The 9,305-nt window shown below is 42.8% G+C and overlaps 1 non-coding gene across 1 annotated transcript; it reads right to left on the bottom strand.

Annotated features, from left to right (window-relative positions):
- Window positions 1-78: 78 nt before the first annotated feature.
- Window positions 79-160, bottom strand: trnal-aag (transfer RNA leucine (anticodon AAG)). Its single transcript has one exon. It is a non-coding gene; the product is annotated as a tRNA-Leu (tRNA).
- Between the last annotated feature and the right edge of the window lie 9,145 nt (window positions 161-9,305).

Below are 9,305 nucleotides of genomic sequence, written 5' to 3' on the forward strand. Positions count from 1 at the left end.
TATAGTCTTCCCTGTTCGCGAGTTACCGCTTGCACTGTCTGAGTACATCACCCGGGATAAAAATTTAAAAAAATACATTGACAGCGGTGGGATTCGAACCCACGCCCCCGAAGAGACTGGAGCCTTAATCCAGCGCCTTAGACCGCTCGGCCACGCTATCACATAACATAAGCGTGGAAAATAACACAATTAATACACAGATATTGTTCTCTTTAATTGTTTACAAACAGTCAGCATTTACGCTAAATATTGATAACTAAACAGTAAGGGCCGAGGGGTTGTGGTACAGTGCCTGGATACAGCCCTTTAGCCTTGGTATATTGGCCATGTACCACAAGCCCCAGAGGTGCCTCGTTGCCATTATAAACGGGTACCAATGTAAATTAGAGCAGTACAAATAACTGTTTCGTCATACCCGTGGTATATGGTCTGTTATAGCACAGACTGGAATATGTTTGGTGATTCCTCAGATGGCATTGAGGATTTTACCAAATCATCAGTCACCGGCTTCATTTACGTGCTTTGACAACTCCTCCCCACAGTGACCATACCGGAGCACAGCGGAGCCGAGCTGGAGAGCGTGCCCAATTTGAATCGAGCGCAGAGCGAGTTTCCCAAATACTGGAGCATTGGCTTTCTTGCCCTCTCCAATTTCGCTCCAGTACTATTAAAAGCCATCACTTTACAAGCTCATGGCATGCCCGGCCCAGCATGCATTTGTAGGCTAATTGTGTGCTACAATAGCCACTTGCTTTCTTCTCTAGGTTTGTTCCTAGGTTCTGGCCTTTCTAGGGGGGTTTTCCTAGCCGCGGTGCTTCTACACCTGCATTGCTTGCTGTTTTGGGTTTTAGGCTGGGTTTCTGTACAGCACTTTGAAATATCAGCTGATGTAAGAAGGGCTTTATAAATACATTTGATTTTTGCTTTAGCTACAGTCATGGAGTTTGCTAAATATTTTCATAAAGAAACATAATGATGTACTAAGTGCACATGCTAACAGAATGGAACGAGGTGGATAGCTATCTAAGTGTGTCTGTCACTATAGCAAAGTATTTATAAACAAATAATCAAATCTCTTAAACGTTTAATTCATTTTCGTTATATTATCAATACAATAGGCTATCATTGATTTTGTCCCGATAAGCCTGACATGACCTCTTTCAAGGAGCTATCCGTTTTGATAGGGTTATTTAGCCTAAATCTTTTTGTTTTGTTGCCAAAAACAAGTCTGCATCCCTGCCCAGCCTGGCAAGAGTGGCCCGAAGGGTGTTTAGCATTCATAGTATGGTTCCATACAGAGACGGTATTCTCCACTGCCGGCCTGCTCTCCAGGCACCATTGCATGAACCTGAAGCCACAGACCCTGGACAAACTCGTGTTTCTAAAAGTGAATTCCAAGGCACTGCAGACTGAGCCGAATAAAGCAATTTTCATTTAATTCTAAGTCACAGTAATTCACATTTATAGACTAAAATGATTTACTACAACGAAATGTTGTTTAAATGCTGAGCACATAATGTTCCTGCCAGCCGAGTCTGTTGCACTTGCATATGCTTCACAATGTATTTATTTGTAGGCTAGAGCCTTGAATTAATTGAAATAACAGGCTAATAATATAGCCTAAATGATTCAGTTTAGTTCCTTCTTTTGCTCCCTGTCTGGCACCGGATCTATTTAGAGTGTTTACATGATGTTTAATACGAGATGTAGACTATTTGAAATGATGAGTGCTTCTTACAGTCTGTTTTTCATGTTGTTTATTAAAATAATTTTTATTTAAATCATATGGTTTGGTTTCAATACTTCAAAACCAAATGGTAGGTCCAGGTAGTCACAAAAATAGATGTGTGTTTGTTAAATGGGGATTTTAATGAATGAAGCGAATTTGGAGCGACAGGTTGTCTTTTCTTTCTGTGAGCGATGCAGTTGAGCTGTCAACTCTGCACACAGCACGCCACCATTCACATCAAAGGGGATGTAGTGGAGAGGGTCGAGAGCTTCAAGTTCCTCATGGGCCCTCAGATCCTCAAAACGTTATACAGCTGCACCATCAGGAGTATCTTGACTGACTGCATCAATGCTTGGTATGACAACGGCTTGGCATTCGACCGCAAGGCGCTGCAGAGGGTAGTGCGTACGACCCAGTACATCACTGGGGCTGAGCTCCCTGCCATCCAGGACCTCTATACCAGGTGATGTCAGAGGAAGCCCAAAAATGTTTCAAAGACTCCAGCTACCCAAGCCACAGACGGTTCCCTCTGCTACCACACGTCAAGCAGTGCCAATACACCAAGTCTGAAACCAACAGGACTCTGAACAGCTCCTACTCGCAAGCCACAAGACTTCTAAACAAGACTGCTAAATAACTAATCAAATGGCTACCCGGACTACCTGCATTGACCCTTTTTTGCACTAAGACTCTTGCACTGACTCTATGCACACACACTGGACTCTACCCGCACATACTTACACTGACACGACAACAGACGCACACATACAATGCCTTCAGAAAGTATCCTGGACTTGTTCCACATTTTGTTGTGTTACAGCCTGAATTTCAAATGGGTTAAATTGAGATGTTGTGTCACTGACCTAAACAGAATACCTTTTAAAATCAAAGTGGAATTATGTTTCTGGAAATATTTACAAATTAATAAAAAATGAAAAGCTGAAATGTCTTGAGTCAATAAGTATTCAACCCTTTTGTTATGGCAAGCCTAAATAAGTTCAGGAGAAAACATCTCACATAAGTTGCATGGACTCACTCTGTGTGCAATAATAGTGTTTAACATGATTTTTGAATGACTACCTCATCTCTGTACCCCACACATACAATTATCTCTAAGGTCCCTCAGTGAATTTCAAACACAGATTCAACCACAAAGACCAGGGAGGTTTTCCAATGCCTCAAAAAGAAGGGCACCTATTGGTAGATGGGTAAAAAACAACAGACATTGAATGTCCCTTTGAGCATAGGGTAGTTATTAATTACACTTTGGATGGTGTATAAATACACACAATCACGACAAATATACAGACGTCCTTCTAATTTCAGTTGCCAGAAAGGAAGGAAACCACTCTGGGATTTCACCATGAGGCCAATGGTGACTTTAAAACAGTTACAGAGTTGGCCTCCCGAGTAGCACAGGGGTATAAGGCGTCACTACATACCTGGGTTCGATTCCAGGCTGTGTCACAGTCGGTCGTGACCAGGAAACCCATGAGGCAGCGCATAATTGGCCCAGCATTGTCCGGGTTAGGGGAGGGTTTGGCCTTGTGTCGGGCCCGGCTCCTGCAAGCTGACTTCAGTCACCGTCTGGACGGTGTTTCCTCCGACACATTGTTGTGGCTGGCTTTTGGGTTAAGTGAGCAGTGAGTCAAGAAGCAGTGCAGCTTGGCAGGGAGGATGCATGGCTCTCGACCTTCGCCTCTCCCGAGTCCGTAGTGGAGTTGCAGCGATGGGACAAGACTGTAACTACCAATTGGGAAGATTTAAAATAATAATAATAATAATGATATAAATAAATACAAATAAAAAAAGTTTAATAGGAGAAAAGTGAGGATGGATCAACAAAATTGTAGTTACTCCACAATACTAACCTAAATGACAGAGTGAAAAAAGGAAGCCTTTACAGAATAAAAAATATATATATATTTTTGCAATAAGGCACTAAAGTAAAACTGAAAAAAATGTGGCAAAGAAATGATCTTTATCATGAATATTTGGTATTTTTGGTATTTAATTAGGATCCCCATTAGCTGTTGCATAAGCAGCAGCTACTCTTCCTGGGGTCCATACAAAACAGAATTACATGATACAGAACATCATTAGACAAGAACTGCTCAAGGACAGAACTACATACATTTTCTTTAAAGACACACATAGCCTACATATCAATGCATACACACAAACTATCTAGGTCAAATAGGGGAGAGGCGTTGTGCCGTGAGGTGTTGCATTATCTGTTTTTTTTTGCTGTTTATTTGAGCAAGTTCTATGCAATTAGGGCTCTATATAATACTGTATGCTTTCTTGAATTTGTTCTTGATTTGGGGACTGAAAAGACCCCTGGTGGCATGTCTGGTGGGATAAGTGTGTGTGTCAGAGCTGTGTGTAAGTTGACTATGCAAACCATTTGGGATTTTCAACACATTAATGTTTCTTATAAAAAGAAGAAGAAGTGATGCAGTCAGTCTCTCCTCAACTCTTAGCCAAGAGAGACTGACCACCCATTCCAAAACAGACTGCAACTTATTTACATAAGTATTCAGACCCTTTGCTTTGAGATTCGAAATTGAGCTCAGGTGTATCCTGTTTCCATTTATCATCCTTGAGATGTTTCTACAACTTGATTGGAGTCCACCCATGGTAAATTCAATTGATTGGACATGATTTGGAAACGCACATACCAGTCTATATAAGGTCCCACAGTTGACAATGCATGTCAGAGCAAAAACAAAGCCATGAGGTTGAAGGAATTGTCCGTAGAACTCCGAGACAGGATTGTGTCGAGGCATAGATCTGTGGAAGGTTACCAAAAGACTTCTGCAGCATTGAAGGTCCCCAAGAACACAGTGACCTCCATCATTGTTAAATTGAAGAAGTTTGGAACCACCAACTCTTCCTAGAGCTGGCTGCCCGGCCAAACTAAGCAATCGGGGGAGAAGGGCCTTGGGCAGGGAGGTGACCAAGAACCTGATGGTCACTCTGACATAGCTCCAGAGTTCCTCTGTGGAGATGGGAGAACCTTCCAACCCTAAGCACACAGCAAAGGAGTGACTTTGGGACAAGTCACTGAATGTCCTTGAGTGGACCAGCCAGAACCTGGACTTGAACCCGATTAAAAATCTCTGGAGACCTGAAAATAGCTGTGCAGTGATGCTCCCCATCCAACCTGACAGCGCTTGAGAGGATCTGCAGAGAAGAATGGAAGAAACTCCTCAAATACAGGTGCGCCAAGCTTGTAGCGTCAGACCCAAGAAGACTCAAGTCTATAATTGCCGCCAAAGGTGCTCCAGCAAAGTACTGAGTAAAGGGTCTGAATACTTATGTAAATGTAATATTTCAGTTTATTATTAATACATTTGCAAAAATGTCTAAATCTGTCTTTTCTTTGTCATTATGGGGTTGTCGTGTCTTTGGCATCATTAAATTGAAGACTGTTATTTTATCAAATCAATTCTCTGTAATTATTATTACGTGATTAAACTAATCATGTAAATGTAATTAACTATGAAGTTGGGGCACCAAGGAAAACCTTCAGTTTACAAAGTTATAATTTTCCTAATATAACTTTTCTGATATTTTAATATCTGATCAATTAGTCTTCTAATTAATTAATTATTCTTTACCTCACGTTAGTCTCATTCTAAATTACATAAGTTGTTGGTTATCTGCACGAACCCAGCCTTCATTATGAATCATCCATACATCAATTGTCTTAATCATTTATTGACTAGCTAAATAATCACAGAAATGCATAACAAACAACACAGTAGATATGGTTACAATGAAATGATAGGGGAGTTTCCCTAGTGGGCTAAGCCGATATGACGACTTGGTAGACAAAAATAAGTGGGTGTGGACTGAGAAGGGCGCAAAAGACAAAAGTCACTACACAGTTGATAATTATATTGATTGAAATGCTAATCCTTTGCACGTGAACGCTCACTCATTCTGGAATAATTGCAATCAATATACACTGCTCAAAAAAATAAAGGGAACACTAAAAGAACACATCCTAGATCTGAATGAATGAAATATTCTTATTAAATACTTTTTTCTTTACATAGTTGAATGTGCTGACAACAAAATCACACAAAAATTATCAATGGAAATCAAATTTAGCAACCCATGGAGGTCTGGATTTGGAGTCACACTCAAAATTAAAGTGGAAAACCACACTACAGGCTGATCCAACTTTGATGTAATGTCTTAAAACAAGTCAAAATGAGGCTTAGTAGTGTGTGTGGCCTCCACGTGCCTGTATGACCTCCCTACAACGCCTGGGCATGCTCCTGATGATGTGGCGGATGGTCTCCTGAGGGATCTCCTCCCAGACCTGGACTAAAGCATCACCCAACTCCTGGACAGTCTGTGGTGCAACGTGGTGTTGGTGGATGGAGTGAGACATGATGTCCCAGATGTGCTCAATTGGATTCAGGTCTGGGGAACGGGAGGGCCAGTCCATAGCATCAATGCCTTCCTCTTGCAGGAACTGCTGACACACTCCAGCCACATGAGGTCTAGCATTGTCTTGCATTAGAAGGAACCCAGGGCCAACCGCACCAGCATATGGTCTCACAAGGGGTCTGAAGATCTCATCTCGGTACCTAATGGCAGTCAGGCTACCTCTGGCGAGCACATGGAGGGCTGTGTGGCCCCCCAAAGAAATGCCACCCCACACCATGACTGACCCACCGCCAAACCGGTCATGCTGGAGGATGTTGCAGGCAGCAGAACATTCTCCATGGCGTCTCCAGACTCTGTCATGTCTGTCACATGTGCTCAGTGTGAACCTGCTTTCATCTGTGAAGATCACAGGGCGCCAGTGGCGAATTTGCCAATCTTGGTGTTCTCTGGCAAATGCCAAACGTCCTGCACGGTGTTGGGCTGTAAGCACAACCCCCACCTGTGGACGTCGGGCCCTCATAGAGTCTGTTTCTGTCCGTTTGAGCAGACACATGCACATTTGTGGCCTGCTGGAGGTCATTTTGCAGGGCTCTGGCAGTGCTCCTCCTGCTCCTCCTTGCACAAAGGTGGAGGTAGCAGTCCTGCTGCTGGGTTGTTGCCCTCCTACGGCCTCCTCCACGTCTCCTGATGTACTGGCCTGTCTCCTGGTAGTGCCTCCATGCTCTGGACACGACGCTGACAGACACAGCAAACCTTCTTGCCACAGCTCACATTGATGTGCCATCTTGGATGAGCTGCACTACCTGAGCCACTTGTGTGGGTTGTAGACTCCGTCTCATGCTACCACTAGAGTGAAAGCACCGCCAGCATTCAAAAGTGACCAAAACATCAGCCAGGAAGCATAGGAACTGAGAAGTGGTCTGTGGTCACCACCTGCAGAACCACTCCTTTATTGGGGGTGTCTTGCTAATTGCCTGTAATTTCCACCTGTTGTCTATTCCATTTGCACAACAGCATGTGAAATGTATTGTCAATCAGTGTTGCTTCCTAAGTGGACAGTTTGATTTCACAGAAGTGTGATTGATTTGGAGTTACAATGTGTTGTTTAAGTGTTCCCTTTATTTTTTTGAGCAGTGTATATATTTACGCTCAGTGTGTCGTCGTGATCTCTGTTGGAATCGTCCGTCTTTCTGTTGGAAAGTTCATCTGCTTGTCTCTCCATCTGCTTCCAAGGAGTCTTTCGTAGTTAGAATGGATACTTCAGAGTCCAATTCAGAAATGTTCTTATAGGATAGATGTTTCGGCGGTTGTCGGTCTTCGCATTCAATGGTACATAATTCCTAGCTGCAGACTAGTAATTAGTATCGAAGAGTTGCTCTTTTTCTGTCGGAATCGATAGTCTCAGTGTTTCAACAACCATTACAACCTTAGCTTATACTGATATTCTTGTGGTCTCTACTCAACCTTAGCTCCCTCAGCTGACCGAGGTAGGCATGGTCTGAAGAGGATATCTCCAGGTGGGTTTTTTATTCGGAACAGTAAAATGGGCTGTCCCATGAGCCAGATCAATGTCTGTACTCATGGGGCGGGCCAATGACTTAGTTCAACTTTAAAGGGAATTGGATTCCCTTTCATTAAACAGTTTAAAATCACATTACTTAATTTCACAAATAGTTTCATCTTTACTCATTCATTTAATCCATTAATTAGACTCAAACCTCATAACGGAGGCTCTTGTATAAACAGAGTTATGGTAATGTGGTTGTATTGTCTCTCGTGAGGTCACAAACATTAAACAAAACAGACCGGTCATAGCTGGCTTCTCCACCGACTGTTTACACATCCTCCAAAACATGGATATTGTTCAGTTCTCAAGTTCTGTGATGTAGAAGAAGTTCCTTTGTTCTACTGTGAAACCCTCTCTCGCTATACTGCCTGGCCCTCAGGAGAGTCTTCTCTAGGAATTTACGACCTGAGATAACAGAGCCTGGGTGTAGGGGAAAGAGAGAGGTGGTGAGATAGAGGGGGAGGGTACTCGCTATACCCAAAGAGGGCCACGTCATGACAGGGTATTGTGTGTAGATTGGGGGAAAATTAACATTTAATGAATTTTAGAATAAGGCTGTAACCTAACAAAATTTGGAAAAGGTGATGGGGTCGGAATACTCGCCGAAGGCACTGTGTGTATACAGTGCCTTGCGAAAGTATTCGGCCCCCTTGAACTTTGCGACCTTTTGCCACATTTCAGGCTTCAAACAAAGATATAAAACTGTATTTTTTGGGGAAGAATCAACACCAAGTGGGACACAATCATGAAGTGGAACGACATTTAATGGATATTTCAACCTTTTTTAACAAATCAAAAACTGAAAAATTGGGTGTGCAAAATTATTCAGCCCCTTTACTTTCAGTGCAGCAAACTCTCTCCAGATGTTCAGTGAGGATCTCTGAATGATCCAATGTTGACCTAAATGACTAATGATGATAAATACAATCCACCTGTGTGTAATCAAGTCTCCGTATAAATGCACCTGCACTGTGATAGTCTCAGAGGTCCGTTAAAAGCGCAGAGAGCATCATGAAGAACAAGGAACACACCAGGCAGGTCCGAGATACTGTTGTGAAGAAGTTTAAAGCCGGATTTGGATACAAAAAGATTTCCCAAGCTTTAAACATCCCAAGGAGCACTGTGCAAGCGATACTATTGAAATGGAAGGAGTATCAGACAACTGCAAATCTACCAAGACCTGGCCGTCCCTCTAAACTTTCAGCTCATACAAGGAGAAGACTGATCAGAGATGCAGCCAAGAGGCCCATGATCACTCTGGAGGAACTGCAGAGATCTACAGCTGAGGTGGGAGACTCTGTCCATAGGACAACAATCAGTCGTATATTGCACAAATCTGGCCGTTATGGAAGAGTGGCAAGAAGAAAGCCATTTCTTAAAGATATCCATAAAAGTGTTGTTTAAAGTTTGCCACAAGCCACCTGGGAGACACACCAAACATGTGGAAGAAGGTGCTCTGGTCAGATGAAACCAAAATTGAACTTTTTGGCAACAATGCAAAACGTTATGTTTGGCGTAAAAGCAACACAGCTCATCACCCTGAACTCACCATCCCCACTGTCAAACATGGTGGTGGCAGCATCATGGTTTGGGCCTGCTTTTCTT

Source organism: Oncorhynchus kisutch, linkage group LG25 (genome assembly GCF_002021735.2).
Source record: "Oncorhynchus kisutch isolate 150728-3 linkage group LG25, Okis_V2, whole genome shotgun sequence".
In the NCBI taxonomy this organism is placed as follows: Eukaryota; Metazoa; Chordata; class Actinopteri; order Salmoniformes; family Salmonidae; genus Oncorhynchus; species Oncorhynchus kisutch.